At 40.3% G+C, this 15,887-nt stretch overlaps 1 long non-coding RNA gene across 1 annotated transcript in view; it reads left to right on the forward strand.

Moving 5' to 3' along the window:
* The window catches only part of LOC147027697 (uncharacterized), a 308,214-nt gene extending 299,611 nt beyond the window's left edge, over positions 1-8,603 (forward strand). The window contains exon 3 of the long non-coding RNA XR_015057220.1: positions 7,059-8,603. This is a non-coding gene — a long non-coding RNA (uncharacterized LOC147027697). The remainder of the gene's footprint in view (positions 1-7,058) is intronic.
* Positions 8,604-15,887: the final 7,284 nt, after the last annotated feature.

The raw sequence follows: 15,887 nt of genomic DNA on the forward strand, positions 1-15,887 counted from the left end.
TGGGCAATGTCTCAATCTCTGCCTTATGGTAAATTAGAGTGGGTGGAAGAAAAGGATTATGAAAAGGCTTTGATGAATATTGTTATTTCTTCTCAAGAGAAATTGAATGACAAAGAAGAAGGTTATTATTTTGAAGTTGATTTGAAGTACCCGAGTGATCTTCATAATAAGCATAAAGACCTTCCTTTTGCATGTGAGAAAGAAACCCCAAAGAAAGAATGGTTCAGTGATTATCATAAAAGTTTTAATATTAAAGGCAAATCAACAGAAAAGTTATTAACAACATTCTATGATAAAGAGGGATATGTTTTGCATCAAAGGAACTTGAGACAATATTTATCTGCTGGGTTGAGAGTAGCTAAAATTCATAGAGTTTTAAAATTTAAACAAAGTCCTTGGATGAAAAAGTATATTAAATTCAATACAGATATGAGAACAAATACAAAAGTAAAATTTGAAGGGGAATTCTATAAATTGATGAATAATGCTGTCTTTGGAAAGACAATGGAGAATGTTAGAAACAGGCAAAACATTAGATTTGCAACATCTTGGAAAGAAGCTTCTAGATTGATAAATAAACCAAGTTTTGAGAGAGAAGAGGTTTTTTCAGAGAACTTTTCTGCTATTCATATGAAAAAGGAAAGTATTGTCATGGATAAACCAATTTATATTGGAACAGCAGTTCTTGATTTATCAAAGATATTGATGTATGATTATTTGTATAATGATTTAAAGAAAGAGTATGGTGAAAATGCTTCATTGTTGTATATGGACACCGATAGTTTTATTCTAGATATAAAAACTGACGATGTTTATAAGGATATGAAGAAAAACATTGGAGTATATGATACAAGTAATTTTAGTAAGAAGAGTGAGTTATTTTCAAAAAAGAATGAAAAGGTTATTGGTAAGTTTAAGGATGAGTTGGGTGGAAAAGTAATGAGTGAGTTTATTGGATTGAGAGCAAAGGCATATGCTTATAAGTATGGTGATCAGATTGATAAAAGGTTAAAGGGAATAAAGAAATATGTAATAAAGAAATCAATAACTTTTAGAAATTATTATAATTGTTTGATGAATAAGAAAGAAGAATATAGGAAAATGAATACAATAAGAAGTTATAAACATAAGATATATAGTGAAGAAGTAAATAAAAAGGCATTAGGAGCCTTTGATGATAAAAGATTTATTTTAGATAATGGAATAGATTGTGTTCCATATGGATATTGTATGATAGAGTGTATAAAATAGATTGTGTTCCATATGGGTATTGTATGATAGAGTGAATAGAATAGATTGTGTTCCATATGGACACAAGTTTTAACGATGGGAAGATGGGTTAGGGTTTTTAAGGGCTTCCGCCGCGTTTTTCACAATATATAAATGGTCGAACCAAGTATTAGTCAAACTAAAGAGTGGAGAAAATCTCAGTCTTGGTATATAAATGGAAAACATAATGAATGTGAAAAATATCAAATAAGTCTTATTGAAAAAATATCTAAAACAAAGGTAAATAAAACAAATATGCGAATCAATTTAAAAACCAATAAGTTAGAGGATGTAAAGAAAATAATAAATATGTTTGAATGGACTGAAAAATTTGATGGTTATCAATTGAACAATGGAAAAATAATTTACTACAATATCAAAATGATATGCAACTCGGGCGGTGGCCAGATGAGATCATTAAGAGAAGTTTATCATTTCGTAATGGCACAAAAGGGGTATCTTAAAAAATATAAAGATTCAAATGTTTTGTTTTTCAATATTTTAGATGGGGATTATTGTGCAAAGAAAATTAAACTATTGAAGGAATTTGAGAATGAACAAATGTTTATAGGTTCAATGAGTGAGCTAAACAATATGCATTGGTTATTTGATAAAGAGTGTCCCGGGGCTTAGGCGTTTCAGATATTTCTTTCGAATCACCTTTAACAAATCTTTATCTTGTTGTATGGGTTATTTGAATAGAGAGCCCCTAGGTTAAAAGGGGAAATAAAAAAATGACCGTTTTTACAGCCATTTTTCCCTGCTGTGCAGGGGTTTGGCTTTTTCTTGAGGCAATGTTTTATGGCCGGATGCCCTTCCTGACACCAACCCTGGTCGCCTCTTACGGCACACAGGGATATGGTACACCTATTCTAACCGGGGCATACACCGGGGCCAGTACACTGGCACTCATTTCGCCGACCTCGGAAGGATGGCAGGCTGAGTCAACCCCCTGGTGTTAATTCAGCAGCCAACGGGATTTGAACTCAGGACCCTGGGATCCCAAGCCGCCACCCTAACAACTAAGCCAACACCAGGCTCCAGGTTAAAAGGGGAGACAAATAAATATACCTTGGGCTAAAAAGGGGATTTATTTTTTCAGGGAAAAAAAAAGAAAAATTTCATGGCTGAAAATCCCCCATTCATTTACATGGGGAAAAGTGAGCCAGAACCAGTATTCTTTCCCTACTCACACACACACACACACACACACACACACACACACACACACACACACACACACACACACACACACACACACACACACACACACACACGGCCACCAGAATAGAGATGGTCCATCCATCCATTTGGATCATACTCTGTGCAGAGTGTTGGTGCTGCCGAAGCAATCTCCTTGGCTATTGGGCACAATCCTGGATGGGTCACCACTCCGACACAGTATACCAGCAAGCTGGCACTCATTTTGCCGACCTCAGAAGGATGACAGGCAGAGTCAACCCCACCTGGTATTAATTCAACAGCCAAAGGGGATTTGAACTCAGGATCCAAGGATTCCAAGCCCGCCACCCGAACCATTAGGCCAACACCAGGCATTATAGAGATATTGACATATCACAGATTTGAAAAAGTTGTGTCAACAACACATAAATTCCTGATTAATAGTAGAAACAAAATCTGAAAAATCTGAAGAACAGCATAAGCAAATGAACAATTTAATATGGAAAGGTGATTTCAACATGGAAAACAGACCGCCATCGATGGTAAAAGACGACGACAGATAAGGAGTACTTGCACTTGCGACAGCCATAAACTATTTGAGTCAATGTACTAATTTCCCAAAATAAAAAAAGATGAGAGGAGGGGATGGATGAATGTATTTAATAAAACGTTAATTAAAAGAGGGTACAGGTAAAATGAGGTTTGTGGAAGAAAGGATCGAGGGAGTTTATGTGAAAGATGTCTGAGGTATTGGGGGGGGAGGGGGTTGTTGGGGGGAATGTGAAGAAGAGCAGGAGAAATTCAGCACTTTTAGCATCCGTAATATGTAGCTGGCCCCTCATCTCTTTTAAACGTGACGAGCACTGTGGGTTTAAAAAAAAAAAAAAAATTCCGAGCATTTTATTCAATTTAACTTCGTGATGAGGAAAATTGAAAGCGTTCAGAGATTAATCTGATTTGCTAAATGAGAAATAATCTTCCAAGGATTGCAGAGTTATGCAGCGATATCATCGGTGTCCATAGGTAAATAAGAGTGTCATCGTTCTCGTAAACGATTCTCCAAACTGTTGGGAAGTAAGCTCACAATACCGAGTTATCCCATTCCATTCCATCATTTGTCACCACCTTAAAAGCTATGTTACCTATCAATTACGCCATATATTCGAATCGCACGTCTTCAATCATCTCCATCGAGGTTCGATAAAGATCACTTTTGAATTCTCATTTCTTTCCAAATTACTAATTCATTCCATCCAGTGTCTTCTATACAAAATGTTTGGCCAACCCAGTTTTGCACTGGGCAACAAAATGGTGCCTACTGTTTAGTTTTGTGCCCATGACCTGAATCTGGGTACCCCCCACATATGCAAATTGGCCTGACAGTCTTTTTTTCTATGATTTTCAGACCGACACAAACATACATACAGATAATTTCCTTTTGAGGGAAGGGGGGGGGGATTTTGTGTTTGGCCAACTAAACAGGCACCTTTTTGTAACCCAGTGCAAAACCAGGTTGGCCAAACTCTTCGTATAGAAGGCACCGATTCCGTCAGCGTCCATCAAACTTCCCACTACCCTCCCTGCCCAACACATCATACATGATATCATTAGAACATACACATCTGGATGTCCATTTGTGTTCGAGACAGATCAGTTCCAGTGCAGATTTCACCAACGGATACGCTAAACAATCACACTGTTGTAAATATTACCTTCCAAGCAGTGAGATACAATGTGATGAATTCTCCTCAGTGGAAGTGTAGAACCTTAAACCTACGACTAAGCAGGGGAGGCCAAAATGCATAAACAGGCATCAGACTTCAAACAAAGTAATGAACAAACTTCGAGGGTCATCTTTCACAGATTAATCCAAAGTCCAAGATCCAGTAATAGTCCATGACAGGTTATTGATGGCAGAGAAAGGAACGGCATTGGGGTCATTGAGTGGAGCATGGTGGGAACCAACAAAAATGTGTGGCTGCATCTGATCTTAAAAGGGCATGCTGCAAATTCTGATGCATCATGCAATTTATCCAGGAACACAACTCATTGGGCATGGATTCAGCTTCCAGCAAGCCATTGACCCCAAGCATACAGCACACTTGCTGATGCGATGTACAGCAAGAAAAAAAAAAAGAGATCAATGGAAGAATCGTCAAACCATGGCTTGGCAAGCGCAAGGTGACGATTTCCATTGATGGTGTTGTGTACACTGATTCAGTTAAAAGGCAAAGCAGACAACTTGGGTGGAATATGGAAAGATCTCTCCTTGGATTAATTATCAAAAGCAATGATATCTCAGTTGACGTGAGTAAGTCACATTTTCTTGGACACCTATTTCCTGTTTGAAGTTTCTTCTGCAAGATAAATCAGCATAAAATGCAAGGCTTGCTGAAGATGGACATGTTTTGAAGACTTGGTTGTGGATAGGGTGTTGGGTTGAGGTTGGGGATTGTGGAAGTAGCAAGGGAAGAATGGGCCAATTGGCCTCCTCCTGCATCGAGATTCCTTGAACAAGATTACAGAATCAACTAGAGTGGCACTCAGTCGAATGCATACCTCCACCAGGATGAACAGTTTACGTTTTGTATCCCACTGAGAGGCCGGATCTATATTAGGACCTGAACCAAAATCTAATCAGCTTGTTCTTGTCACCTACCCAACTCATCCACCAAGTTTTGTCATAACCCATCCACATCGTTTTTGAAATATCATGGTATTTATCATTTTTGACCCCATCTCTCAATTGTGAAGAATCACTTTTTTTAAATTCTAGTATCCGGATCTGGATCTTCACCAAAATCGAACCAATTCATTTTGTCACACACATAACATGTCCACAAAGTTTCATCCAAATACATGCATTGCTTTTTGAGATATCCTACTCACAGAAAGACAGACAGAAAAACCAACAAGAGTGAAAACATAAGCTCCGTGCACCTTCGGATAATAAGATGAAGTATTTGAGGATGCAGACCCTCACCAGGAAGTTTATCTCGGTGACCCCTTTCACACAACAAGCCACTAAGTGTGAACCCCTTATATATTAAAAACACATTGGTTTAAAAAATAATTTAGCATATCTATTTTAAATAAAAAAAGTTTACAAGACTTTTTCAATGGTTCTCAAAGGTGTGTGTGTGTGTGTGTGTGTGTGTGTGTGTGTGTGTGTGTGTGTGTGTGTGTGTGTGTGTGTGTGTGTGTGTGTGTGTGTGTGTGTGTGATATCATATTTTAAATGTCTTTGAATGAATGGTGGAGATTGCAGTCAATGTAGATGCGGACAAACACACCCTGAGGAATGGGTATGGCAAATATGGACATAATCCACATTCAAGGTACAAAATCGACTGATGATAAATTAGATATAAATATTATGGTAAAATTTGACAACCTTGTTAAACAGTGCCTCAAGGGCAGTTTGGCATGCTCATCGAGTACTTAGGCATGGCAGTTTTCAACTGAGGTTCCAAACCATAATTAAGTGAGTGGAGTATTTCTTTTCACAATGTGGGTAGTCGCCAGAACCTTGTCACACTCGACAAACAACGGTAAAGGTGCATACACATTTTGAGTGCTTTGGTTGAATTTTACACTGTGCATATTTCCATGATGTCATTTGCATGGAAACCACTCTTGGGGTGTTACTCCAAGCTCAAAGCGGAAAGTGGGGTGAAGCAATTGATTCACTGTCGGTCTGTCTACATATGTCAGTCTATGATTGAGGAATGGCTTTTCAGGTTTTTTTCGATTCAAGAGAAACGGAAAGAAATGACAATATTCAATTGAAAACTTAATTTCAATTGAATGCAATATTTTGAACACTGCAGAACATGAATCGGAACACAAACCTGCAGTTTAGCAGAACTTTGCCTCTGAATTTGGCAAATTAAACAAAACCTCATGCTGAGTGAGCATGTACACAGAGGAGTAAGGCAATTTTGTTACTCTGTCTGCCTGTCTGACGGTCAAACAAAATTGAAAATCATTCCAAGCAGAAATATTAGTTTTTAGGGACATCAGAAAGGACACAAACAACAGGCATGAATAACTCGTGTCATGTGTTAAATGGTGTAAAAATGTTAAATGGTGTAAAAGACGGTGAATCAATAGCAGTAAACTTCCAAAAAAGTTTTTTTTTCTGAAGCCTTTAAAATATTTATTTTATTTCCATTGACTTATATGCTTGAACACTTTAGAACACGAATTGCATTCTTGTCACTTCCAAAAACTTCCAGTTTATCAGTAGTTGGACCAAATATTACACCATTTTATGCCATCTCGACCAACCAAATTTGCTGCTTGTGCTCTCATCGTTGGGGAAAATTGAGATTCAGCCAAAATGGAGGCTTGTAGGAAACATAGATTGTGCTCTGAAACACAAAGTAGGGGTTTAAAAGACCCATTCCATGTCATTTTTCTCAATACTGCACACGTGTAAGGTGTCTAATGACATCGATTGTGTCGGTTTCAATGGGAAATTGTTACATCGTTAAGAGAGAAAAAAAAAAAAAACATGCCGATGTCACTCGCCCATCCAAAACTTTTCTTACAAGGTATACATCAAGTGGTTATGGGAAATTGGTGTGCCATCTGCTTTCTTTCCAGTTATGTCATGTGCGATGTTGGCATCCTCAAGCTGCTGAGTTCCATCTTCTATCGGATGAATGCAGAAGTCATTCGGAGGTGCCACCATTTCCCCAACTCTGTCATCTGCCAGTTACATTATTCACCATGCACGAAAGTTATTTTATTACTTTGCTATCCAATTTCCCTGACCAATTTTGTCTGTTGTGCAGGCTCATTGCTTTATTAGGGATTTTTTTTTAAAATAACTGTTAGTACGTGTTATGTGTTGTCCCCATTTTGTCTCAGTCACGGTATATGCTTCTGAGGTATATGCCACAGCTTGAGAGTGACCGATTGACACAAACAAACACATCATTTATGCTTTCACATTCACAAATTATTGAATAGAATTACAACAATTGTTCACATAATTGTGATCATCGTGCTGTTATTTGCAAGGTATTCTTTGGTCATCATGCTTGTTCGGCCAGAAAACCTGATGGCAGAGAGCGGAAGCCATTATGGTTAGCGGATTGTTAGAATCTTCCCACCTACAGCTTCAATGTGGCCAGTCAGCATCCTGCTACACTATGGCCACACCCCATCTGTACAGCATGATGAGCAATGACATTTGTACACCACCCCCCCCCCCATGCATGCCACAAAAAAAAAAACAGAATAATGGATTGTTTGTAATGTGAAAAAATACTTAAACAATATCTTTTTGATATGCACGGTGTATTTTGTGAAGATATTATGAGTGTGTATATATGTATGTATGTATACATATATACTGAAACGCGAAAGAAACTTACCACTTGTTTGAAATGTAATAAAATTGTAACAGTTCAAAATAAAACAAACCAACAATTGCTTATTGAAACATTGGCATTTTATTGATGACATGTCAAGTTTTTGACCAAGATACACCATCTCATAAGTTTGTTCTGCAGTACAGAACAGCACAGGGTGCAATGTCAGTCCCCTTTCAATAGCATGTGTGGCCACCATTGTTTTGGATACAGGCAGTGCATCTTCGGCGCATACTGCCTACCAGTCTTTGGATGGATTGCTGCTGGATTCTGTCCCACTCACTCCTCAATGTCTGAAGCCATCTGACTGAGGACCATCTGCCTGTCCTGCCTTGGAGTGGTGACTCTTGGCCTCCCTGATCGAGGTCTGTCATCTGCAGAGTTGTGGAGGGTGTCTCTGTCGACCAGGGCCGATATCGTCTGGTGTGAACAGCCAAGGCGACGTGCCACCTCACGGTAGCTCAATCCGCATTGCAGTATGCCCAAGGCACACTGCCGTTGATCCCTTGACAATCGTGTCATGTTCATTGAAATTCCCATTTTGCACTGGCCTTTTTAAAGCCAATATCAAGACATCACGTGCAGCTCATTAAAATCATCCCATACCCATTGACTAATCACGGACAGTCAAAACGGCTGTTCAACAGCTGTGCTATGAAGTGACCATTCTCCCGTCCAAAGGCAAGACCGAGTAACTCATTTTTTGATCAAAACTGAGCTAATACTAATTTTGGAGTTACTAGGTTATAGGCTTCATGTTAGTGTATAAGTTATTGTAATTTGTTCCCTACGTAAGTTTGTATGCTCATGGGAGGACCTAGTAACTCCTACAGAATTCGGTATATACCACAAAAAAACCGAGTATCTCAAGGAATAATCAAATCTTCTCGAATGGATACGGCTTTAATATATATAAAAGCAGTTTTTCTTTGTTTTCTCAAAATCAATTAGAAGTGAGTTACTTGGTTCTGCCTTTGGACGGGAGCATTGAAGGTTCAAGTGACCATCCGTGACCGTTTTGTCTGACAGTGAGGACACAATTGTCCACAAATAAGTTCACACATTTACTACACATAGTGTTATTGTTGATATTTGAATGTTTAAAAGGGGGTAAGTTTCTTTTGCGTTTCAGTATGTATGTATATATATATATATATATATATATATATATATATATATATATATAATTTTTTTAAGAAGAAGACGAAGGCAATTATAACCAAAAGTAAAAAACAAGATAAATTGCGCGAATTTGACCAAAAAAAAAAAAAATAAAATCGAGAGCAGACCCGGTCTCAGGCAACGTTTCGCAGCCGGCTTCATCAGGCACAATAGATCAGGCAGCTTTATTGTGCTTGATTAAGCCAGCTGGGAAGCTGGCAAAACTTTGCCGGAGACCGGGTCTGCTCGTGCATTTTTTACAAATTAGCGGAGTCGACCTCGTTTTTTACTTTTGGTTGGAAGTGCCTTCTTCTTTAACAAGCTCGAATGAGCTAAGATCCTCGTCCTCTTAAGGATGACGTCAAAAAAAACGAATATGACGTCATTATGATGTATCATGTTTGCGATAAATTATCTGTGCTAATGCCTGACTTGATTCCCGCAAACAAAATTCAAACAGCTTGCACTTTCGGAGATAATATAATGGTATAGGCAATTTCCATTAGCGGCGATATTATGACGTCAACTTTTTTTCTAGGAAGAATTTCCATAATCGGAGATGGTTACTGCCTGCGCGTGGGCTTTCTGCATATACATGGCAAGTTTCACGAAGATCTGATGAAAACTCTGGGTTGTCAAACAAAAAATGTCAAAAAATAGGAATGACGTCATAAAATTTGATATGATGTCATAGTGATGTATCATATGTGCGGTAATTCATCTCTGCTAATGCCGTGTTCGATTCCCGCAAACATAATTCAAAAAGCTTGCCTAGTTTCAGAGATAATTTTTAGGTGATTTCCATTAGCGGAGATGTTTTGACGTCATAACTTTTTTTTCCAAGAGGAATTTTCAAAATCGGAGATGGTTACTGTCTGCGCAGGGTATTTTTTACATATATACGCCAAGTTTCAGGCAGTTTAGATGAAAACTGCAGGATGTGAAACAAAAATGTCCACAAGAACAACAACATGAGTAAGACTTAGAGATCCTCCACTAGGATCTAAAAATGTGTAATCCCAACCATCTCAATATATATATATATATATATATATATATATATATATATATATATATATATATATATGTATATATATATATATATATACACATACAGTCGTGAGTCTTGTCAAATAACTGTCAAAGGGTGGAGGAGCTCCTTGTGAGCCAACAGCCATCCATATCGAGCGCCCAACTGTGTCTGCGGACGTCCTCCTGCAGTTGGGTTACTTTTCATTCGGAGGTTGGTGGCAGGATTTGCACTCCGGCCACCGTAAAAACCCTTCATTCCGCAAAAAAATCTGAAAACCTACTCCGTGGGAGTACCTCCTGTGCAGCTTCCCTTCGCAGGGCAGCTCACCGGATGACGGGATTGGGGCAAAGCCTTCGGGACCCCCAATCTTTGATGACAGGAGGGAAACCACGGGGTAACATTCCCGGGTCAGATTGCAGGAGAGTGTGTCGGAGTGGTGCTGAGGTGTCGTCCACCAGACGGCGGTCTCCTTGGGTTAACCTGAGGCGGTCCCTTCGGGTGGGTGCCTGGAATGTCCTATCCCTAAGAGAGGATGATCACCTGTCTCTGTTATCATCTGAGCACAAGCCTTTGGACATCGGTATTGCAGCACTCTCTGAGGTTCGGAGACCGGATTGCGGAGAGATAATGGTGGGTGGTTACACCTACTATTGGTCTGGTCGCTCTATAATCAAGGAGTTGCTGTAGCTGTGTCCAATAAGCTGACCCCAATGATAATTGAGGTAACACCGGTCAACGAGCGTATTTTGAGACAAAGGATTCATCACTCCTTCGGTGTCATTTCCCTGGTCTCTGTCTATGCTCCGACTGAGGCGAGTGATCTCACCGTGAAGGACACATTCACCGTGAAGGAAGGACAAGGATCATCGAGTCTGTGGTTGATCAGTGCCCCAGACGAGATACACTTCGAGTCTTGGAGGATTTCAATGCATCGACTGGAACTTATAGGGATGGTTATGCGACATGTGTTGGTCCCCATGGGTCAGGAACTATGAACCAGAATAGCACTAAGTTCCTTGACTTTGCAAGAAGTCGTGAACTTAGGGTGGCTGGTTCATGGTTTCAGCGCCCACAAGCTCATTGCTGGACTTGGTATTGCAATGCTGGCCGTGTGTCAAAGGAGATTGACCATGTCCTCGTTGATGGTCACTGGAGGATGATCCAGAACTGCAGGGTCTACCGGAGTGCTCAGTTCCTCAATACTGACCACCGGCTTGTTGTAGCATCTCTGAAGCTGCACCTTAAATCCGGGAGAATGGTACCATACCAGCCTAGGCTGGACGTTGGCAAGCTCAAGGATGAGAGGGTAGCTGAGGAGTTTGCTAACAGGATGAGTCGACATTTAGGTGGTCTGGGTGCTTTGGCGGGTCCTGAAGAGTTGTGGCGTGCCTTCAAGACCACCGTCCTTGATGTTGCTGGTGGATGTCTTGGAACTCACCACAGGGCAAAGAAGAATTTTGTCTCTCAAGGGACACTGGATACCTTTGATAAGAGTTGCAGGGCCAGGCTGAATGGCAGAGCTGAGCTGTCCAGGGAGCTGAGGCGTAAAACTGTACGTGCACTAAGGGTGGACAAGGAGGCCTATGTGCGAGGAATCTGTGAGGGGGTAGTGCATCACCTGTGGTCAACTGATTCTCGTCCCGCTTACAGGGGAATTCGCGCATTGCGTTCATCCAAGCCCAACCCCCGGAGCACTGCAGTTAGAGCAGAGAGTGGTTGGCTCTTGACAGAGGAGTCTGAAGAAAAGGCCCGCTGGACCGATTACTTTGAGCGGTTGTACCAGGCTGATCCACCAGCTGTCGAGTTTGACGTCAAGGGTGTTACAATCCTTGTTGCTGACCCTCAAATCAACTGAGGTCCACCTTCGCTTGTGGAAACACGGGCTGTGGTGAACCGGTTGAAACGGGGTAAAGCTCCAGGGATCTGTGGCATCCATGCTGAACTTCTCAAGGCTGGTGGAAATGCTGCACTCGTTTCATTGCATGCAGTTTTGTGCTCTGCCTGGAACATAGGCATGATCCCAACTGATTGGAAGAGGGGCCTTGTTGTCCCTCTCTGGAAAGGGAAGGGTGATCGCCAAGACTGCAACAACTACCAAGGGGTGACGCTGCTCTCAGTGCCAAGCAAGGTCTTTGCTCGGATAATTCTTGATAGGGTTCACCACCATCTGCTTGAGCACTAGCGTCCAGAGCAGTCAGGCTTTACACCAAAGAGGTCAACGATTGACCGTATCCTTGCTCCTCACCGAACGCAGACGAGAGTTTCGGCAGGGGCTGCTTGCAGCCTATGTTGATCTCTGTAAAGCGTTCGATTCAGTGAATCAAGCGCCGTTGCTGGCGAAAAGATGGCGGTGAGGCGATGTTGTTCGTTTGTGGAGATGTTGTTGAGGAGACGGTGAGGAGATGTCATGGTTGTTGAGATGCGGTTGTGGTTGTTGAGATGCGGTTGTTCCAAAATAAAGATAGCAAAATAATAATACTACCTCAAAGATCACAGCCCGGTTACACGAATAAATCCCTTTAGATATCGGTGGGGAAATCTAATCTGAACACACACTTATCGACATCACTGATCGCTGGGAAACCTGAATGGTGTTCTGTGAATTTCCACAACCATAACAATATCATCACACCATTTGAAAGCCTTTATCCCTGAGCAGGGGTCAGCTTTTGCAGGCTCCAATCATGGTACCCTTTCTTGTGGCAATATTTTTACGGCCGGATGCCCTTCCTGACGCCAACCCTTTAGTCACCTTCGACCCTGCAGGGATAATTACCAGTATACTGGTGTTCATTTCGCCGACCTACGGAAGGATGACAGACTGAGTCTACCTCCCTGATGCTAACTCAGCGGCCAGCGGGGCTTGAAATCAGGACCCTGAGGATCCCAAGCCACCATCTTAACCACTAAGCCACACTCGGCTCACACATACAGACATAAATATATATATATATATATATATATATATATATATAATATATATATATATATATATATATAATATATATATAAATAAATATATAATTTTTTTTTCTTCAAAAAAATAATATATACATCCATTTCGACATAAATATATACATACATATAGACATATAAATATATACATATCTATACATATACAGACATAAATATATACACATATATACAGACAGAAATATATACATATACGAGGTCGGTCAAAAAAGTAACGGGACTGAGCCTGCTGTTACACTTACACAACTTGAATGAACTGGTTGCGTCAGTCTTTCGCAACATTCCAGCAATACATATAATTGGTGATGGTTGACTGCGCTCATTGTGTGATGTTTTTTTACAGGTCGTGCTTGACACGTTGTCTAGTCTGAGTCGTCGCGCTATGAGTCGTCACACTATGAGTCATGAGCAGAGAGCCAATCTGAAGTTTCTTGCGTCTGCGTTCAGGATCAATCCCCAGTTAATTAAACGGATTGAGAAAGCAACGGAGCTCTGGAATACCACACGTATGTTTATAGCTCTTGGAAGGAAATATTAAAATACCAGCAGTGAAGATACGACATGGGATCTTCGATGGCGACATTTTCCCCCTCCTGTTTTTTCTGATCCTGGACCCAGTGAGTAAAATCATTAACATGCAAGGAAACAGATACACCTTAACATCCAACAGAGGAACATTCCAAGAAACAGGAAAGGTGACACATCCACAGTACATGGATGATTTGAAGCTCTTTGCACGAAATGACGAAACTTCGGTAGAACGAAGAGTAGTGAACTTAACTCCGAAGCCATTCAAATGGAATTTGGCTTCGATAAATGTAGCAGGTAAAACAACAACAAAAATAATAATAATTTGCAGCAGGTAAACCAACAAAAATACAACATAGATATTGACCTAAGAGCAATGACACAGGAGCTCGAAAACGAAGCATCAAACAAATACCTCGAAGGAAAGAGAGCTGCCTAATATGTCACAAACAAATGTGCATAACACCTGCGTAGATCGAGGTTAATCTTGAAAACATACCCAGAAAAGCAAAATCAAAGCCATAAACCAACTCGCAATACTAATGTTCCAATACAGTTGCAGAATAATAAACTGGCTGCTATCAGAAATCAACAAACTAGATATCAAAACGAGGTAGCCCCTCATGATCCACAAAAATTAATGCATCCCGAGAATGTACCTGCTGAGACGACAAGGAGGTCGTGGCCTCATGGAGGTCAACCAAATGCACAGAACAATGATGAGGATTTGCTGAGTATGTGAAAAGATCAACAGACTCCCAAATCCAATAAGTACACAACACAGATACAACAAACCAGTAAAGGTATCAATAACTCAATTTGAAAAAGTTTCCAAGATCATGTGCAAATAAAACCAAAACAGCAATGAATACAGCCCCAACAATTGCAAAGATGACAAAGTAAAAATATAAAACAAAATATCAACAAATATACTCTGATAAATGGGAAAATTATAAAAGAACAGGGATATATAAATGTAAAACAAAGTTTGACAAATTGGGCATCAGCAAAGAAGGTTCATTGGAGTGGCCCACAAGAGGACAGCTCAACTGGGATGGAGAACGGGTCATAATAAATGCCCAAGCAAATAATAAATGCACACATACGAATGGCTTTAAGAAAATGGCAGGATTGAGTCGATCGGACAGGTGTAGGTTCTGCAAGGTAGAAACAGAAAGCACTATCACCTTCTCTCAAGATATGTAAGCTCATGTCAGAACAGCTGAACACACAAAGGCAGAACAATGTCCACATAGTAATCTACTGGCACATCTGCAAATACTTCAATATCCCAGTCTCAGAAAAATCATGGAAGCACAAATCAAGATAGATCGTTGAAAACGAGGATGTAGTGCTCACGTTCCATCCCATTGAGCGTGAACACAGAAAACAAAGCATTGCGATCGGCCATAGGACTCGTACGCAAAAAAGGAACAGGCAGCATTGCGAATTGAGATATCAGTTCTCAGCGACATTGGTCGAAATAACATGGAAATCAGGAACACAACCAAGTACCAGGATATGAAAAACAAAGTCAAGAGAAACTGAAAGCTTAAGCCAGTAATAGTGTGCAGTGAAAGTTGGAGCAATGGGAGTAATAAAGAAGAACCTCACTGAGATCTTAACTATCCTGGGGAATATTACGACAAACAAACTACAGTCGGAGGTTGTCGCCGGAGTTCAGTGACAATCCTGAAACTAACCCTTGGACCAAAAATATGAGAACAACAAAATCTCACAACTTGGTCCATTAATTGTGTTCGTTTTCTGAAATGGAGGTGCATACTTTGAGTTCGAATACTGGGAGGACTCTGTTCCATCTTCTGAACCCCGCAAATAGAGAGTAGAATTCCAACAGGAGAGAGGAAAACATTCCGTGTCAAAGAATGGAAAGAATTAAGAAAATAAAAGGTGATGCAAGGAATACCATTTTTGAAAGCACTCGGAGAAAGGCATCTATGATTGATTAATTTGGTTTTAATTAATTTCATCCACTGTGCGATATGATGAAAAAAAAATCCGCTATTTGAATTCTGAAAAGCAAGAAACACGACTCTGGGTAGTGGGGTGGCAGAGCATTTCTGAGCATGCAGTTCGTCACATGCGGACATGAAGCCGGCTGTCTATTCTGCATTTAGGTTGTGGTCATAAAGGTCTGTAATATTAGCAGTCGGTGGAAAAGCTTGGGGTGTGGATATAGCACAGGCATATGGCCCCCAGGTCCAAGAGGGAAATGTTGGAATGTGCAGCGAAATTATGTGGATATTGCAGGAAAGGATGAAGAAAATAAAGATCGACATGTCAATAACACAAATTTACATTATGCCATAGATACAACACAAAGACAGATTGGATGACCCA

Source organism: Eptatretus burgeri, chromosome 4, assembly GCF_056783735.1.
Source record: "Eptatretus burgeri isolate ZD-2024b chromosome 4, Ebu_testis_v1, whole genome shotgun sequence".
NCBI lineage: Eukaryota > Metazoa > Chordata > Myxini > Myxiniformes > Myxinidae > Eptatretus > Eptatretus burgeri.